At 41.9% G+C, this 20,181-nt stretch overlaps 1 protein-coding gene and 1 long non-coding RNA gene across 3 annotated transcripts in view; one reads left to right on the plus strand and one right to left on the minus strand.

Annotated features, from left to right (window-relative positions):
• Nucleotides 1–5,528: 5,528 nt before the first annotated feature.
• LOC138747152 (uncharacterized) lies at nucleotides 5,529–6,644 on the minus strand. The gene is made up of 2 exons (XR_011347339.1): nucleotides 6,463–6,644; nucleotides 5,529–5,851 (listed from the first exon to the last, which is right to left on the minus strand). It is a non-coding gene; the product is annotated as an uncharacterized lncRNA (long non-coding RNA).
• Nucleotides 6,645–15,389: 8,745 nt separating this feature from the next.
• The window catches only part of axin1 (axin 1), a 393,099-nt gene continuing 388,307 nt past the window's right edge, over nucleotides 15,390–20,181 (plus strand). Inside the window, exon 1 of one of the 2 annotated variants that reach the window (XM_069906859.1) lies at nucleotides 15,390–15,475. The gene's annotated coding sequence lies outside the window, so the exon portion shown is untranslated. Of the gene's footprint in view, nucleotides 15,476–19,330; nucleotides 19,529–20,181 lie in introns of those variants that run through there. The other variant, XM_069906860.1, reaches the window with a different exon arrangement.

Consider the following 20,181-nt stretch of genomic DNA (forward strand, 5'->3'; position numbering starts at 1 on the left):
TTTCTTCCATAAATAAGTCTCTTCTCATTTTGATTCTTCATGGCAAACCCTTTCCATGTCTGGAAATGGAAGGCTGGCAAAAATCAATGGTATTACATGGCAGGTTAGATATCACTCCAATTACTGCCTGGATGAGAGGTTACGAGCTGCAAGAAGATGCAGGACAAAGCTTTGATTGTTTTTTTTTCTGGACTGTTAGAGGCTGAGAAAAGACTTGATCTGTATTTATAAAATTATAGACATAGATTAGATAGACAGGGTAAAGATATCACGTACCAGGGGACATGTTCTTAAGGTGAGAGGGAACGTTGGAAGGAGATGTGAAGGTCTAGGTTTTTACATGGAGTGTGGGAGGTACCTGGAACAACCTGCCAAGAATTGTGGTGGAAGCAGCTATAATAGTTGCATTTAAGAGCCTTCAGGATAGATGAGTGTTATGATCGTGTGCTACCAGAAGAGATTTAGATTAATCTGTAATTATGGCTGTTCCTGTGATGCTCCATATTAATATTCCTAATCTATTATAAACCTTTTTCTTGTCTGAAGTTGCTGCGTCATTTCATCTTAAGTACGCTGAAAGTCATAAAATTCACCAATGTCTTGATGGCAAACTCCGATACTCATACAATTTCTGATCACCTAGTATCTGGAATTCAAGTAACTGGCAGCCTCAAGCAGCTGGCCAAAAAAAATCAAAGAAAATAAATAATAAAATTTAAAATAAATAAGAATAAAATAATTCAAAATTGTAAAAGTATATGTTCTCTGAAATAAAACATAAACCTTTGGCGAAGATGGGAGCACCCAGCAGAGGGCCTTGGTCGTGCTTTGCTCACAGCATCTGTTTCAATAAAGCTTGAATAAAGTGGGGTCTCCCAATATGAAGAGCTGGTTGGTGCCGCTCGGCATTGGGGTGACTCTCTTAAAGTGTTTCCTCATCCCTGCTTAGTCAGAGTCACCCTGGTCAGAGGCTTGATCTGTAAACTTGGGGGGAGGTACAGTTAATTATCTATAATGCTATTGTTTGTCTTTTGGGCAGCTCTGTGGAGGGGGAGGAACCTGCAGGTGCATCGACAGTCAAATGTTTTCAAAGAATGTGATTGAAAATAAAATAAAATGCTTTAAGATTTATATATTTGTTCGAGTAAAGTTTGCTCAGCGTAAATACAGTGCAATATTTTTGTCTTTTAAACTGTTTGCTCTTCATACAGGTATATCATATAACAGTTTATGGCATGGAAACAGGCCTTCTCAGCCCTTCAAGTCCACGCCGGTTCACTCAAACAACTCCGCTAGCTTCCCCCACCTATTCTCTGCCCATAACCCTCCAACCCCTTCTTATTCATGTATGCATCCAGCCTCCTCTTAAATGAAAGGATTGACCTTGCCTCAACTATTTCCTCCGGAAGATTATTCCATTCAGCCACCACTCTCTGAGTGAAGAAACATCCTTTAAGTTTCTCCTAAAATTTTGCCCCTTTACCCTCAACTTGTGTCCTCTTGTTTCAACTCCCCTACTCTCAGGGGGAAGAGTCTACTTGCATCTAGTCTATCTATTCCCTTCAAAATTTTAAACACCTCTATCAAATCCCCTCTCAACCATCTACATTCCAATGAATGAAGTCCTAACCTCTTCAATCTTTCTCTGTACTCCAGGTATTAAATCAGGCAACATCCTTGTAAATCTTCTCTGCACGCTCTCCACCTTCCTATAATTTGGAGACCAGAGCTGAAGACAATACTCCAAACCTGGCCTCACCAATGCCTTAAACTGTCACAGCATCACTTCCCAGCTCTTATACTCTATGCTCTGATTTATGAAGACTAGCATACTAAATGCCTTCTTAACCACCCTGTCAACATGGAAATCCACCTTCAAGGAACGCTGCACCATTACTCCAAGATCTCTTTGTTCTTGTGCATTCCCCAATCTCCTCCTCTTTACTACCTATGTCCTATTTTGATTATTTTTACCGAAATGAAGCACCTCAAACTTCTCTACATTAAATTCCATCTGCAATCTTTCAGCCCAACTCTCCAGACAAATCAAATCCCTCTGTAATCCCTGAAAACCTTCCTCACTATCCACCACTCCCCGTATTTTCGTATCATCTGCGTATTTACTTACCCAGTTAACCACCCCGTCCTCCAAAGCATTAATATAAATTATGAACAACAGGGGACCTAGCACCAATCTTGGAGGTACTTCACTTGTCACAGGATTCCATCCTGACAGACAGTTGTCCACCATGACCCTCTGCTGTCTCTCCTCCAGCCACCTCTGAACCCATCTTACTATTTCTCTATTAATCCCTAGTGACTGAACCTTCCTTACTTACCTTTCATGTTATCAAAAGCTTTGCTAAAATCCAGATAGACTACATCACTGCCCTACCTTCATCCACCTTTCTTGTCACTTCTTCGAAAAATTCAACAAGGTTCGTCAAACATGGCTTCCCCGTCACAAACCCATGCTGGGTGCTCCTGATCAATCCCTGCCTATCAGGACATTTATACATACCATCTCTAAGAATACCCTCCATAACCTTCCCTACTACCAAAGTCAAGCTTACAGGCCTAAAATTTCTTGGCTGACACCTCGTGCCTTTTTTAAACAACGGAACTACATTAGCAACCCTCCAATCCCGCGGCACCACACCCTCCTCCAGTGATCATTGAAAAGTCACTGACAGTGCCTCCGCTATTTGCTCCCTGACCTCCCTTAACGTCCTGGGGAAAATTCCATCAGGACCTGGAGACTTATCCACATTAACTGACCCTAGAAGCTCCAAAACCTTCTCTTTACTAATCCTTATCTTTTCCATAACTAAGCCATTAGTTAGGCCTTGTAAGAATAAGTCTCAGGCAACCAGAAAATACACTTATCCAGCATCTACCAATCCCCATAGGTGCCAGATGCCAGGGGGTTTTAACGCGCATAATTAGGGTGAAACTGTGGTCCAATTGCATTGGAGTTCCAGTGACTTGGGTTCAATCTTGACCTCAGGTGCTCTGGTTTGCTCCTACATTTCGAGGATGCTAAGTTATTTGGCCTCTAAGTGAAGCTGGGAGGTAGGACAGCCAAGGTGGTAAGAGAGGAAAATAGATGAGGATTGAAATTAATGGGATAGCCTTGAGAATCCATGGACCCAATGTCATCCGTCTACATTGTGAGGAATACAAAAGAGAGATCTTCTGCGAGCAATTCTCATTCTCATCAGAAATAAGATTCAACGTGGTTCCATTTATTTTGATAGGACATGTTTCTTCCCCGTAGCCTCTCTCTATCAGGCTAACTGCTGTTTCAGAAAGCTTGTTTCATGACTTAAGCAGACAAATTGTCAAGCCCCCCCCCCCCCCCCCCGCCCCATGTAGATTCATGTACATTTCTGTCTCAATATCAATAAAAAAGATATTTTGGAAAAAAAATTCTTCACACAAAGTAGGTGGAATATTTTGCCAGAGAAGATGTTTAATGGAGGGACCGCTCACCGTGACTTCCCTGGGAACATTATAGCATCTCGTGAGACAGACTAACTGGCAGTGCAGAGGAGGTGAGATTAATTTGCTGTGCTTGAACAAGCACAACCTTCTGTTGTGTAACACTTTTCTGAAGCACCAGCTGATTAGTTTAAAACAGTGGGTTTCAAACATTTTCTTTCCACTTACATTCCACCTTAAGTAATCCCTTACTAATCACAGAGCCCCTATGGCAGGTGGTATGTGAGTGGGGGAAAAAAAAGTTGAGAATCACTGCTCTTAGACCCAATTGTTACTGAAATATTTTGCTTGAGAAAAATTCTCATTGGCCCATTTCCTATGGAGTTATGAAACCGTCCACATAACGAGTCAATTGGGTTCGATTTAGACCAGTGGTTTTCAAACGTTTTCTTTCCACTCACATACTACTTTAAGTAATCCCTTACTAATCACGGAGCATAGGGATTACTTAAAGTGGTATGTGAGTGGAAAGAAAACGTTTGAAAACCACTGGTTTAAGGTGTGCATGATGTTCTATAATAAACATCATTAGCTGTTTAAGAATTTTGTAAAGTATCTTCTCGAATGTTCTGAATTGAAGAGTCTAAATTCTTAGCAGAAAGCTCCCAACAGAATATTTTTTAAAACATGGTGATTCTCCAGCAGTTTTGATGAGCATTGGCATAAATATTGGTGCTGTGTGGATACAGTCGAGCATTGTCCAAGTCCACAGCAGGGTTTCAATCAAATAGAATATTGGCTGGACCAATGGTAGATGGAATTTAATCCTGACAAGTGCAAGGTGACCACCAAACAATCTACCCAAGTGCAGCAGCAATTAATTTGGAGACTTCCAGTCTAATATATTTTATTTGCTTTTCCCAATCTCCTGTATAACAGGACTTGTCGGGAACATGGGATTGGTGTCGATAGGCGCAAAGGTCGACGTAGATGTGGTGGGCCAAAGGCCTATTTCTGTGTTGTGTAATCCAGTGAGTTTAGATATTTGCTGATTGCCTCATTGTGTGCTGATTGTGGAATAGGTTGAAGAGGAATCAGGAGACTGCTGAAGTCAGGCTGGTGCCCAGTTCATTCTTAACTTTCCCTTGAGAAAGGTGCTTTGGATTCTCGACATTGTCCAATCCATCAGCACTGCTAACTGGCTGGTGCATTTCCTCCATTGGAAATTTAAATTTAGACATACAGCACGGCAACAGGCCCTTCTGGCTAATAAACCTGTGCTGCTCAAATACCCCAATTAACCTCCAACCCCCATACATTTTGGTTGGGAGGAAACGGGAGCACCTGGAGGAAATCCATGCAGATACAGGGAGACAGCAATGGATTCTAACTCGGGTCACTGGCGCTATGATAGTGTCGTGTTAAGTACTACGCCAACCGTGCCTCCCCATGAAGTATATAGCTTACTTATCTCCATAGAGGAAGGCTATTTGGTCCATTGGGACCAACAGAGAAGAAACCCATTAGTCTCATCCCCTTTCCTCTGTACCCTGAGCTTAACCACCACCTCATATCCATCAACTGTCCTAAAGATCCTCTTTTGACACTCATCTAAACTAGGCCCAATTACCTCCGAGGATATGGATAGAGACCCAAAAAGAGGAAGATCATAACTCTACCAAGGCAGCGACCAGGATCAATGACAGGTGCTTGGATTTGTGACCGAGCAGAGCCTTTCTTGTCATCTTAAGTACATCTCATTTGGCCTATGAGGCCGTGGAAGGTCCTATATAAATGCATATCTATCTTTGGTTGATCTTCCTATAAAATATCAATCATTTGTTTCACTATTATTCTGAATGGTGATCTTTAACCTCCAGATGAAAGTGAAAGAGTTTATTAATTTCCTCAAATCTGCAAACTCATCGACATTAAGAGATCTAAATTCTGTCAAGTTTAGCACAATTAATGGAAATAGGAACAACAAAATCTTAGTGAGACCAGCTAAACCATAAACTCTAGACTATTTATCTAGGCTACCTCCTGGCTGCCAAGAAATAAATAACTCACTTGCAAAGATACAACTCTTCTGAACCCAATCTTCAACTTTTATTATTTTGGCTGGTTAAAATAATATTTTAAGATGTCAAAATGTTCCTGGTTGAAGTATGAATACATGCTGCCCTTGTCCCCTATTTTAGAAACAATCTTTTGTTAAACAGCGAAGTTAATCCTGACGCAAGGTCCTTGAAATGAAATGTTAACTTGACATCTCCCTTCCTTGATGCTGGCTGTCCTGCTGAGTCTTTCCACACTTTTCTGGGTTTATTTTAGATCACCAGTGTTTTGCTCGTGGAAAGCTATCATTAACACTGTTTCTTTCTCCTTTATTACCAGTTCTCATCATACCCTGCAATTACAAAAGGGCATGAGGTGTGATGAAGGGGAGAAAAGATGTTATGATTGATTAATAACATTACGGCACTTTAACAACAAGGAAGAAATGTGATTCTCTGTAGTGATGGGAAACATTTTCATTGCAGAACATTTTCCATCTGGGATTTAACACTGCTGGAATTAGGATAACTGCTTCGGTATTAAGAATACTAATGAAGTCAATTATTAAATGCTCAATTCCATTAGAATAATGTATTTCACTTTTAAAAAACATTAATTCTGCACCACATCCAATTCCAGTTGGATGTTAATTCCAATTGGATCTTAATGAATTTCAGTTCATTAAGGTGAAGCTTTTAACAGACAAGTCTTTAACAAGCTGTATTAGATATGAATATGAGATGAGTTTTAAACTGTAATTAGGTTATTAATCACACAGAAACAAATCGTAGACTTTGGAAAAGAAAAATAATGATTATTGCTAAATATACTGAGAGCTGCAAATTTTTCAGTTATTATTGTTTGCAAAGATGAATATTTTAGTTGCTAAAAATAGGAAAATACATCAACTCAGCTTTTATAATAAATTAAAACTAAATGCCAACAATAATAAATATTGCCTACAAATTTAAAGTCAGTCATTGCCTCAGTTTATGCTAATCAAGGTGATGGTGGAACAGGCTTGATTATTCCATTCCCTGTTTCTTAGGTTCTTAATAACCTTCTTGTTGGGGCTAGGTTAGGTCTTCGGTGAAATACTGAATATTTAAAACCTCAATGAATATGAATTCACTGGTATTAGTTAACAACACATAAGTGACTTCATAATGAGCCAGACCTAACTTATTGTTGCAAAGTGACTGGTGATGCAATATTCACAAGTCATACCCTTCAGACAATTAAGCAGGAAATCAGAGATCAGAATATAAAATGTACCAGTCAGTGATCTTCCAACAGAATTTGACCCCAAACCATAATTCTGTTTGTCTCTCTCTCCCTCTCTCTCTCTCCAGAGATTCTTCCTGGCCTGTTGGGTATTTCCAGCAATTTGTGCTTTATTTACGTGAACCTAATCTCACTGTTGAGTTGGATATTGCTGTGTAGAAATTGGCTTGTACATTTCATGATATCGGTGGCTGCACTTAAAAGAATCTGTTTAGTACTTTGAGATACACCTTGGCACCACAGTTTGATGTAAAAGCACTTGGCTGTGTATTGTGAAGCAAATTATAGCAGGTGGTGTAATGATCATTAGGTAATTTAGATTTAATTAAATTTAGACGTTCATCAAGGTAAGAGGCCCTTTCAGCTCACAAGCCCGTGCCACCCAATTACACCCAATTGGCCTACAACCCCGTTGCATTTTGAACACTGGGAGGAAACCCATGCAGATACGGGTAGAACGTACAAACTCCTCACAGACGGTGCCAGATTCGAATCCTGGTCTGGCATTGAATCAGTATTGTGCTAACCGCTTACCATATTTTTAAACATTAGCTGAGGAAATTAGGTTTTTTTTTGTTGGTCAGACTTACTAGAAATTGCCTCCTTCCCAACTAACAAATGAAGTAGTTTGTCTGATTCAAGAAGAAACTTTTGCAGAGGCGTGCGGTTCATTTCCAGAGAGATTTTAATTAATTAGTAATGGTCCTCCTGCATCTTACCAATGTAGTTTAAATGTTGGTAATAGCCCACATCTTTTGACATCCAGTTTATTTAAAAAAAACTTGGCGTCTTAGTGTTGGAGGCCAGGGTAACTTCCTTCCTTTTCCTAGTGATTTTAATATGTGCACGTTTGAATTCACCTCAAAAATGTAGCTTAGGTTCCCATTGCCATTTTCCAGCCTTACGTCAATCTCACTGGCATGGGGTCAAATGGCTCATTTTCAGTCCAAAGTTCTAAGTTTACAAAACATCAATTGGCTCTTCAATCCTCCTGCCAGCTGTAAGTTTGGAGGTTTGATCAGAGAAACTGCCTCCCTCCAGTCAGCTGGTCGCTGGTGTGCCTCAGACCTGGGGGTGTTAACGTGGATCACTCGACGACTGTCATTCGGGAAACCAAAGTTGTCTGCTGCTCCACTTTCTGCTCTCAGCACGAATAATGAGGAACTTTTCGTTAATAAATTCATTGCCATAAGTTTCATTTGGGGCCAAACTAAATGAATCCTATTCACCTATTTAGCAATGTACAATGAATGAAAAAGTGGAAATAAGTTCACGTTACTTTTAACAATCAGAAAGTGATTTCCTATCTGGGATCTAACCCTGGAGTTGAGATGGATCACACAAGGAGGTTCATCCCTCCTTTATGAAGCTTTCTGAATTTTTTATCCACTCCCACCCTGCCGCTATTTCATGTATTGTAGGGACATGATCCACAAACAGTATTTAAAATTATAGTCTGTAATTTTCCTTGTACATGACTTTATTTATAGCTTTGGCTTACGACCAGTGAAAACACGTCACCAAACACCTCTTGAACAGCCAAATAACAGCCAAAAGATTTACCATTGCTTCCTTTGAGAAACTGGGCTGTTCATTCAGAAATTATTTGAATCTTTGCCATTTGAGGTGGGTCTTTTTTCAACATTTCCTTGCTTTAAACTTTCAAATCCAACCTGCAGTTGGGAGCAGTAGGATTCAACTAGTGGGAGGCAAAGTCACTGATCCACTTACTCCAATGAGAGCCAGCGGAACCTGCTGCAGACCCACAGGCCATTCCGTCCATCAAGTCAATCCTGACTGCTAACTCCACGAAACCCAAGGAACTTGTGGAATTCTCCATTGCAGAGAAATGTCGAATGGGTTTAAGAAGAAGTTAAATATCTGGAACACAAAAGGCATCGAGGAGTATGGGGGGAGAGCAGGCTAACAGTAGTGGGATTAATGATCAGCCATGACTGTTTTGGATGGCACAACAGGTTTAAAGAACCAAATGGGCTACTCCTGCTCCAATATTTTATGAAACACATGGGGTATCCTGAACTAGAGCAGCTGTGTCAACCAATATGCAACACCCTCCTGGACTCCGAGTGATTGTTTCTTTGTAATACAGGTGCTTATCTCTTTATCCGTAACTCCAAAGACCGAACACCACCCACAAGCTTCAAAATCACGTGTTGGTCCACGTCATCAATGAGTGGAACACGAGAGAATGCTTACTTTATAAATACCACCGGAACAAAACAGAGCCCAGTGCCTCCGATGTCCAGTGCCACCACAACTCCCCTGGCGTCCAGACCACCGCAATTGCCCTCAACGTTCAGTGCCATTGGAAACTCCCCCTATCCAGTGCTGTGTGTCTTTGTTTTGTGTGGATCTGTACTGCTGCCATTTTAATTCCAAAATCATCCGAAAACTGAAAAATGTCCGGTCCCAAGGATTTCGGATAAAATGTTAGGCACCTGTACCATAATCCTGTGGCATATCAAGTTCAATTTTATTATTATTATATAACAATGGGACAAAATGCCATTCATCAGTCCTCGATGTAAAAAACATGCAAACACATACATTGACATAGAACAGATATTTACGTGTATACAGTATATGTGGTACATAAATAAAAATAAATAAATATTGTTAAATAATAGTAGAGTCTTGAAGGTCAGTATGAGCAGTTCCTCTGGAGGTTCAGCATCAGTGGTTCTCAGTGCCCGTGGGAAGAAGCTGTTCCTCAGCTTGGTGGTGCTGGCTCTGATCCTCCTGGATCTCTTCCCCGACAAGGAGTATCTGGAAGATGCTGTGTTCAGTGTGGTGGAGGTCCTTAATGATTCCGTAAGCCTTTTTCAGACATCGATCTCAGTAGATCACATCGATGGAGGGGAGGGAGACTCCAGTGATCCTCTCTGCCGCTCTTATGGTCCTGAGGATTGACCTCCCATCCATTGGTCTGCAGCAATGGATGTAGCCGGCCAGGACACTCTCGATAGAGCTCCTGTAGAAGGCCGACAGAATGGGGGCACATTCATCCATACTTCCCAGTGTAATTGTTCAATTGAATTTGCCCGTGCTTTTTATTCCTCTGAATTGCAATCTGAAGCACAACTGACAGTAAATAAAATTCTTCCCCCATTTCCTTCACCTCCTAAGTTGTCTTAAAATAGAGCGTAAATTAAATTGCTGGAGTAACTCAGTGGCTCAGGCAGCATCTTTGGAGGCTGAGAAATGGTTGGCATCTTTGATCAAAACCCTTGATCAGGACTGGAAATCAACCTGAAGCATCAGTTGTAAATTTGCCTAAACAGATGTGGCTTCACCTACTGAATTCTTCCAGCTGTTTTCACCTGGTTACAACATCTGTAGTCTCTTGTGTCTCTATCTTGCCTTAAATTGACATGCATCTACTCTGCTAGTGGATTCCTATCTGTTTATGTTGATGAGCTCCATAAAGACTCTATTTGTTAGTTCCCTATTCTATGGGTAACAAGGAAAAATAATTGCTTAGGTGCCTGTTTAACCACATTAGTCAGTTATTAGTTCGTCACATAAGCTCAGTCAGTGCATGGTGGTCCACTGGATTATTTATCTGAGGGCATGTAGATGGAAAATTCAATAGCATACAAGGAAATCAGGCAAGACTGTGGATGTTCTGTAGAGAAGTTGGCCCCGTGGAGTTCAGATAATTGAGGGGGGACCTCGTAGCAACATTTTGAATGTCGAAAGGCCTGGACAGAGTAGATGTGGCAAAGTTGTTCCCTGTGGTAGGGGAGTCGAGGACAAGAGGGCACAACTTCAGGATTAAAGGGTGCCTATTTAAAGCAGATGCGGAGGAATTTATTTAACCTGATAGTGATCAACCTCTGGAATTGATGTCCTAGGAGGCTTTGGAGGCCAGGTCCTTGGGTTATTTAAGGCAGAGATTGATAACTATCTGAAGAGTCAGGGTATCAAGGATTATGGGGAGAAGGCAGGGGAGTGGGGCTGAGTGGGAGAATGGATCAGTTCATGATGAAGTAACGGAAAGATGCAATGGGCCAAATGACCGACTTCTGCCCTATTTCTTATGGTCTCTTATGGTTCAGGGATTAAATTGAGGGTAAGATTACATGGAATCTGGAGATGTTCACATTTTTACTCAGAGATTGTACTGTGTACATGCTGGTTCATTGTTTAAGGAATGATCATCCCCTCCAGAGGTGGTGCAGGAAAGGTTAAGTCAAATGATTCCTGGTTTGATGGGGCATAAGGAACAACTGAGCACGTTGGGTCTGTATTCACTGGACTTTAGAGCAATGAGAGGCAGTGAGACAGGGTGGTTGGTAGGAGGATGTTTCTCTTCAGAGGAGCGTCTAGAATCGGGGAGATCCCGCAACCTCGGGGTCTGCACCCAAGTTCCTCCCACCATTCGTAATGTACTGGGGTTATAGGTCCATTGGGTGAAATTGGGTGCACAGGCTGTGGGCTGAAAGGGCCAGTTAGCATGCTATCTGTCTAAATTTAATTTTGAAATTTAAAAAAATTAAAATGTAATTTAATCTTCAAGGTTGAGATGGATAGATATTTGGACCACAAAGGTTGCCAGGATCAGATTGGAAAGTAGAGCTGGGGTCACGATCAGATCAGATATGATGTTTTTTGATGGTCACTGTAGGTTTGAGCTTTCACAGTATTCTGCAACCTATTTCATGTGTCAATATACAATTGTTAGTGATGCCTTCAGTTATGAAGTCCTCCACCATGCAATACCCTCTCTAAACTTCTCTGCCTCATTGTCTCTTCCACCTAACACAGTTCTTAAAACTCTGGAGGAATATAAAGATTGAAAACCCTTGAGGAATATAAAGATTGAAGGAGAGCTCGAGCAGGGCATTGAGAAGGCTAAAGAGGGCCATGAAATGTCCTCAGTGAAACATGAAATTCTGCATGGCTGTGATTGTAATAAAAACACACTGAAATGCAGGAGGAGCTCAGCCAGTCATTCAGTGTCCATGGGAGACAAAGATACATCTATCATTATCTCCTCTGGATGCTGAAAGAGTGGCTGAGCTCCTCCAGCATTTCAATGTGTTTTTACATGAAATGTCCTTGGCAAACAGGGTTAAAGCGAATCCCATGGTGCTTTATGCTTGCATTAGAAACGAGGTTGACGATGGTGAGGTTAGTTAAGGTCAAAGGAGGGAATTTATGATTGGAATTAGAGGAAGGATGGAAGAAATATAGAGGGAAGGTTTTGTTTTTTGTATAGGTTATTATAGGTCGGCACATCATCGTGGGCCAATGGGCCTGTGCTGTGCTGATATGTTCTATGTCATCCAGCTCCTTGCAAAAGTCACCTGTCCTGAAATGTGGCTGCTTGTAGATTTCTTTCTGTAATAAATTTTGGGAAGCTCTTTTTCATTCAGGGAATGATATGAATGGATGATGTTTTTGTATTGTAATGACTGAGTTAGCTGTAACCATTAACCATTATTCTGTAACTGAATAAGCTGTGATCAATTGCATTAGCTGTAACCATTGTTAGGATATGAATTGAACTCAAGTTGAGGTTCCCACTATTTACTGGGATATTATTTGGTGATGATTTTTGTGACAGGAAGTTTTCCTGGTTCCATCTCCGAGTGGGAGACCAGTGGTAAAGCTCAGGAGTACTAAAGCAGCCAATATAAATTTTCTAGATCAATACCACCCACCGTTCTATTCCTCCAAGTGGTGGCATTCTCCACCTAAATCTATCAGGTAAAGAATGAAAACGAAAGGTTTTTTTTCCCCATGAATGGGACAGAAGGCAGATCAAGTAGCGCAGTTGCCTCACAGCACCCGGGACCAGGTTAGATCCACACCTTGGGTGCTGTTGGCGTGGGCTTGCGCATTCTCCATGTGATTGGATAGGTTTCCTCCTACATCCCAGGGACTTGAGAGTTGTTAAGGTAGTTGACCCCAGTAATTGCCCTGTGTGAGTGGATTAGTGTAAAAGTGTGGATGATGGTCAGCGTGAATGCAGTGGACCTGTTAATCCACCGTATCTCTCTATGGAACAGTGCAGTTACTGTGCTCCTTTTGTAGGCCGGTAGCTCTGTCAGGCAGTAATATGGCAGTATCTGTTTAAGCAAGAGACACAAGAAACTGCAGATGTTGGAATTGGCAACTTAGTTAGCATAGAATCACAGAAGTCGGCCTTTCTAGTTTGTGCCAAATTATCATTTTGCCTTGTTCACCTGACCCGCACCTGGATCACCGCTCCCATCCATGTACCTGTCCAAATTCTTCTTAAATGTTAACACTGAGCCCTCATTCACCACCTCAGCTGGCAGCTCGTTCCGTACTCCCACCACTCTCTGTGTGAAGAAGTACCTCCCACTCAATCCGTGTCCTCCAGTTTTTAATCTCACCTAATTTCAGTGGGAAAAGCCTTCTTCCATTTGCTCTATCCATACCCATCGTAATTTTGTGTAACTATCAGATCTCCCGACATTCTTCTGCGCTCCAGGGAATAAAGGCATAGCCCGCTTAAACTTTCAGTTCTTCAAAGCTGGGCAACACATACATATTTAATAAGTTCTGCAGTCGAACTTTGTTGCAAACTCTGGTCCAATTTCTTGAAGAGGTCTACCTATTTGGTCTAAAAAAAATCATCAACAGATGCCCAACAATTTCATCTGATGGTCATCACAAAACTCTGGTCTCCACCTGGCCTCTGGAAGTGGAAGTTCATTCCTTTGCCACAAGGGTCCGAGGTCAGGAATTTGACCATACACAAAGCAAAAGCCTCTGCTGTTTGATACTTTGCAGCTGTCACCCTGAAGTGTCTGTTCAGAGTATTATGTTACCCTAGATGGATTGCAACTATGTCAAGCCTCATCAGTATGTAGTGTGCACTATTTGGAAAAGCTGGATGGTAATGATCAATTATAATAACGGCTTTTAACTGTTTCCATCCCGAGCAGACAGTAGGAACATCAAACTGAAAATTATGCCGCTCTTTATTAGATGTACGTCCAACTAGATCAAGTTCAAGTTTATTATTAGCATACAATTGTAAAGTACAGAAGTAAAACACAAGAGTCTGCAGAAACCATGGCTGAAGTCAAATCACAACTCTGGAGAAACCCAGCAGGTCAATCAGCTTTATAAGATGCATAACCAACATTTTGGGCTTGAGCCCTTCATCAAAGTGCAGGTCAGTAGGACTTGGCACAGACTAGAAGGGCCGAATGGCCTATATCTGAAGCCCTTGATGAAGAGCTCAAGCCTGGAATGTTGGTTCTGTATCTTTACCTTTGCTATATAAAGTACACTGTTTTGACCTACTGAACTTTTCCAGAGTTGTAAAACACAACTGGGCAAACTGACATTCTTCAGTCCTCGGTGTAAAAACATGCAAATGTATATATCAACATAGAACACATATTTACAACCAATTTACTGTGTAGGTGGTACAAATGTAAAAATAGTGAATTCTCGGAGGGATTTTATGAGCAGTTCATCAGTCTCACTGGCCGTGGGAATAACCTATTCCTCAGCCTGCTTGTTCTAGATCTGATACTCCAGTATCTCTTTCCCAATGGGAGTGGCTGGAAGATGCCGTGTGCAGGGTGGTAGGAGTCCTTAACAATTTTGTGATTCCTCTTCAGACAATGCTCACGTCGATTGGAGGGGGTGTGACACCCCAGTGTTTCTCTTTGCTGCTCTTATGGTCTTAACCTTTGATCCAATGCTCGCCAGCAAACATACCACACAGTGATGCAATTAGGCAGGACACTCTCGATGGAACTCCTGTAGAAAGTTGGCAGGATGGTGGCTGATAGCCTTGTCCAGCTCAGTCTTCTCAGAAAGTAAAGTTATTGTTGATCCTTCCTGACAAGTGATCAACACTATCTGAATGGAGTTAAAGAGGATTTGTTGGATTAGAAAATATTAATTTCCAAAAGTTTGGCATTAGAAACTTTTGGTGTATAGTCATGAAATACAAGAAGAATCAAATAATAACATTTGCATTTTCACTGACTAGAATTATCGCTTGACAAATTGGAGATTAAGTCTTTTTAGACAATAATGATGAGTAGAATAGATTAGGTAAATGCACAGAGTCTTTTGCCCCGAGAAGGGGAAATCAATAACCAGAGGACAAAGGCTTAAAGTGAGGGGGGGTGGGGAGAGGGGTAACTTTATCTTTTACATAAAAGGTGGTGGTTTGATGGAATGAGCTGCCAGAGGTGGTGGTTGAAGCAGGTACTATTCCAGTATTTAAGAAAAAAATGGATAGGATGGGTTTGGAGAAATATGAGCAAAATTCAGGTAGGTGGGTCTAGTGGGTGGGACACAGCATGGGCAAAATGGGCTGAATGGCCTGTTTCCTCACTGTTCGACTCTATTGCTAAATGTATAGAAAGGCCATCATTCAGAAGCCCAGCATGAGCTTCAAGAGGAAAATGTCCTCTTTTGGTGAGATACATTATCGCATTCAAGACTAAAGTCAAACTTCAATGGTTTTTATAGAGAGAGAGAGAGAGAGAGAGCATTTATTGACAGCATAATTAGCCAATGAATTGGAGGAAGGGCGTGGTGCATTTCTCTCAGCAAATAAATTCAATTCTGTTTTTGTCAGCACCTTTCCCCTCCATGTTGGGATGGAAGATAGCAGCCGGCTCTTGCCTCACCCTCCTGAAGTACAAAATTGGAAAATCCTCAACTAATGGTGAGTGGGACGGTTGAATAATTCTCTATCAATTGAGTTTGCATTAACACAGCTGCAAAGGACCAAGATTTAATTGAATTGTTTTATAGACACCTACACCACAATACAGTAAAAAGAGTTTCTCTGTGTGTGCTATCCAAGCAACTCATACAGCAGTTAGTGCAATAATATCAAATAAAGCAGTGATGGCCAACCTTTTAATTTTTAATTTTTAAATTAGACACTCAGCACAGTAACAAGCCATTTTGGCCCACGAGCACTTACTGAGGGTGCATGGACTCGTGGGCTGAAATGGCCTGTTACCATGCTGCACGTCTAAATTAAAAATTAAAAGGTTGGCCACCCCTGAAATAAAGAAATGTTAAAGAACAGTGTAGGGAGTGTTGTTACAATAAATCAGGGTATAGAGAAAAGTACAGTTGTAAAAAAAATCCATGTTAAAATGTTAGCTTTTTCCAGTGTGCGAACCCATTTAAGAGTCTCATAATAGCAGGCAAGAAACAGGCCTTATGTTCATTCTCCTCAGTTTAGTGAGATCTTGGTCAGAGCAGTTCCTGTACCATGCAGTGATGCATCCAGACTGGATATTTTCCATGGTACATCTGTAAAACTTGGTAAGAGAGCTGAGGAACATCTTTTCAGTCCTCTGAGGAAGTAGAGTCGACGATGGGCTTTCACGGTTGTAACACCAATGTTGGAGCAAGAGAGATTGTTGGTGACATACTCCTGTGAACTTGAAGACCTCCACCATCTACATCTTTGCACGGTTGATACAGTAGAAGTCCGAAAATCCAGACTACTTGGGGAATGGGTCGGTTTGGATTTTCAAATTTTCTGGAATCTCAGGCAGTACTTTTAAAATTCATATTTAATGAGGAATAAAGAGAGATGAACAGGTAAATGTTGAAAGCCTTATTCATGAGCAAATACAGCATCAAAATGAGCAGTTTTATGGAAAGATAAAAATGCCGCTGTCTCATCTGTGATGCTTATGCGTGCACGCATGCACACAAAAGCCCGTTAAATTTTAAAAGTTTGAGAGTTTTTGAAAAGTCTGGATTCTTGGGTGGTCTGGCATCTGGATGTTTGGACTTCTACTGTTTATACACTGGCATGTGTGGTTCTCTCCGTTTCCTGAAATCAATGAGCACCTCTTCATTTTCTGACGTGAAAGAGAGGGTGTTCTGGCACAATTCCAACAGCCCCTTCATCTCCTTCTCATACTCCCTTTCATCCTTGTTCGATATTCCCGTCTCTGACGGTGGTGGTCATCAGCAAACTTGCAGATGGGAGTTGGAGCAGTGTTTGGCCACACAGCCAAATATGGGGACCAAAGTGAGGAGCCGAGCAAGCAGCCTTGTCTGCTCTATGTCAGAGAGACTATTGCTTTGTTGAGAACCTTGGCACTGCCCGCTGCCACTGGGAGGATCTCCCAGTGGCCACCCATTCCAATTTCCCTTGCTGACATGTTCGTCCATGGTCTCAGGCACTGACAGGCTGTTTATGGGAGCATGCTGTGCATAAATTGGCTGCTCTGCCTCAGAAGTTGTCAAAGTCATGGCACTTTGAAAACTCCTTATTGGGCATGGAGGGATGCCTTGATGTAATGAAAGCCGCTTTATAAATATGCATCCTTTCTGCTATCTCAGGCTTAAAATGCAGCCAACAAGATAGTTAAATAGGATTGATTATAAGGCTGAAAGAAAGAAAGCTCCAGAATCTTTCTCATCTGCTTTGGCGCAAACTTCTGTTTACCCATTAGAAGAGAAAGAAAGATGGTTGTGAGAAGAGCCAATATTACTAGCCATGGCATGGTGTTTCCTGAGCTCTCATGAGCAGATCAACATATCCCATGCAGATCTTGTGAATGAAGCACTGTGGCTACAACATTAGATCATGTCAGTGTATGAAACATGAAGTCAGGTTGAAAGCAACCTAAATTTATTTGCATTATCGTCATACCACAAACATGGTGTCCATTGCTTTTAGTTGCTGGGTTAGCACCTAATAGACTGAATGCGCCTGAGGTTGTCTGATCTCGAAAGCCGTACAGGATTTCATGGAGGGGGAGACCACCCAGGAACAGCGGGTGCTGTGGGTTTCTGTGAGGGGCACTGGACAAAGCGGTCAGCCTTGCGGTAGACAGAAGTCAAAGAGTTTCATGTCTGTTACATTCAAAATGGAGTTTCACGTGTCAATTCTGAAACCTTTACCTTGTTATCTTGACCTTTTTTTTAAACCGATACGTCACTTTGGCCCGGACCTGCTCACCTTTTCCTCTCAACATTTGGAAAAGTTGGACTAAAGCATCTACGGAACCATGTAAACAACATTTCCAAAAAAAAGCAACCTTTTGTCAGTGCCCCGTGTTTATTTGCCCTCTTTTTTTGCACAAGTGCTTTCCAAATATTTAAAATTGGACGAAACAAAAAAAAAGCAATCTTCAGAGACAGGGGAGGTACTCTCAGAGCCAAGTTGAGATTATTTTATATTTTTAAAAAAAGACTTCATCCCACTTTCTGTGTGAACACGCAAGTGCAGCAATTAATTCTTTGTTTCTTACCAACACCTGGTCACTGTCATGAAGTGAAACCTCAAAATAATGGTATAAATGATGAAAAAAAAAACAAATGTAAACCTTTGATGGAGGAGAACCCTTCCTGCCTGTGAGGACAAAGCCGTTCTCGTGATTATTCTCAAAAGTGAGAGCCAGCTGGTGTTTTTCTTATGAAACCTCTTGCTTCACCTGGCAAATTAACCCCTTTGATTATGTAGATTTAGCATAAATTATTATTTTTTTGGGTGTTTGGGGGTGGGGGGGGGTGGGATGCAGTTGATGTGTTGCTGGTGCGACGGTGTCTCCGGGAGTCCGGGCACACACAGCTGCATGAATCGGATCTTTACAATTTTTCTTCTTTGCTTTTGAAATGGAACGCGTACCCGGCCCAAGACTGGGTTGGCGGGTGGGGTGTGCATGGCAGAGGGGAGCGAGTGCTGACTGGGGCCCAACAGCAGGATGGGGAGCGGAGACAACGGGACAGAAGAGATGGGGGGGGGGGGGAAAAGAACAACCACTGATGCTGAGGGAGTTCCTGCCAGCATTGAAGCTGCCACTCTCTGTGGGAAGGTTTGACTGTGTTTGACCCTTTGCAAACAAGGACATGGAAGTGTGAAATTCATATGATAGGTAAGCAGCTGATAACAGTTAGTTTACAAAGAGAATACTTTGCCCCACTCTTTCTGTCATTCTCTCTCTCTCTCTCTCCTGAGTTTTGTTTTCATGTTCATCGCTGAATTTTGCTTTTCCCTTTTCTCTCTTTACTCCAGGGTCCCTTTTGGCAATTTCTCTCGTGTCTTCCCCAAAAGTTGAAGGTTTGTGGAATGGTTATGATTCCAAGTGGGGAAGGGTGGGTTGGGGGCGGGGGGGGTGGGGGATGCAGGTTGAAAGAAAAGTTGTGGATTATTTTGGTATCTTTATCAACAGAAGTTGAGGCGAATGTGAAACAGGCATGTGAATTGAGCAGGTTTTCTTAATTCAGTGAGCCCCCTCTCCCTCCAACCGCACATTTACAAAGTGTGCACAACTGTTGGTTTAAGACCAGGGACCACCTTATGGAAATGTTCCCTTTTTTGTCAATCAGTCACCTCCTCCCCCATTACAAAAAAAAATGACTGGACAAAAGACATCCTGCATATTTTGTTTACACTGCAATTATTACTAAAAAAATCTATGATGCCTAAGGGGTTTGTTACCATAGTTACGATGGGGTTCTAAGGACCATCATCTGCTCTCTGCATCGTCCAATCAGGTAGTGGGTCTGAATCTGCACCATGAAAGTACAGGAGACGCACATCTTCCAGCAACACGGCACTTAGAAAGAGAGACTTCTTCAGGAGTACAAGAGGACGTGGTTAGGACAGTAGAGAGAGAGAGAGAAAGACAGACAGATAGCAGACGGGAAGAGAGAGCGGGGGGAAAAGGGCGAAGCATCCTGCGCAGTCACGGCGGAACACGGAAGCCAGAATCAAGGACGAAGACAGCAGGACAAGCAGGTGAGCAGCTCGGACCCGCTCGATCCATCCCTTCACCCTTTATTGTTCCAGTGTTGAAACAACAACAACCACAAAGAAGAGAGTGGAAAGCAGATTGATCTTTTAAGACAACCCCCCCATCCCACCCACCAACCCCCCCCCCCACCACCATCTCTCCGCTTTGAAAACCGTACCTTTTTTTATTTTCTTTTGAAACGATCATCGCAAGCATTTCGAATCACATTGCGTTTTTTTAAAAAAAATTCAGACCATCAAAGCACTCCAGCTGGGCTCTTATATACTTCCGATAATTTTCTAGTTCTCAGATGTGGAGAGCATTGAGCGGCAAAGTCAGCTCAGCTCAAAGGGTGGGTGAAAAAAAAAAGAAGAAGAGGGCCTACATTGATCATAGTATTCCAAATCTCATTACTTGGAACATCTGATGAAAGATATTTCAAAAGCCCCCATTTAGAAGCTGTAAATGGAAGCTCTACAGATCAAAGGCACGAAGCTGGGACGAATTTTTGTTTGCAGTTGTGCTAGGCTTTTTTTTAAATAGAGGGAAGGGATACTTGTAGTGAAGCTGCAGGATGGCGCAGAAACAGCATGGGCTCCATATTCTAGGGATCACTCCCCCCTCCCTTACACACACCCACCCCCATCACCCCTCCCAC

This window comes from Narcine bancroftii, chromosome 12, assembly GCF_036971445.1.
Source record: "Narcine bancroftii isolate sNarBan1 chromosome 12, sNarBan1.hap1, whole genome shotgun sequence".
Taxonomy (NCBI): Eukaryota; Metazoa; Chordata; class Chondrichthyes; order Torpediniformes; family Narcinidae; genus Narcine; species Narcine bancroftii.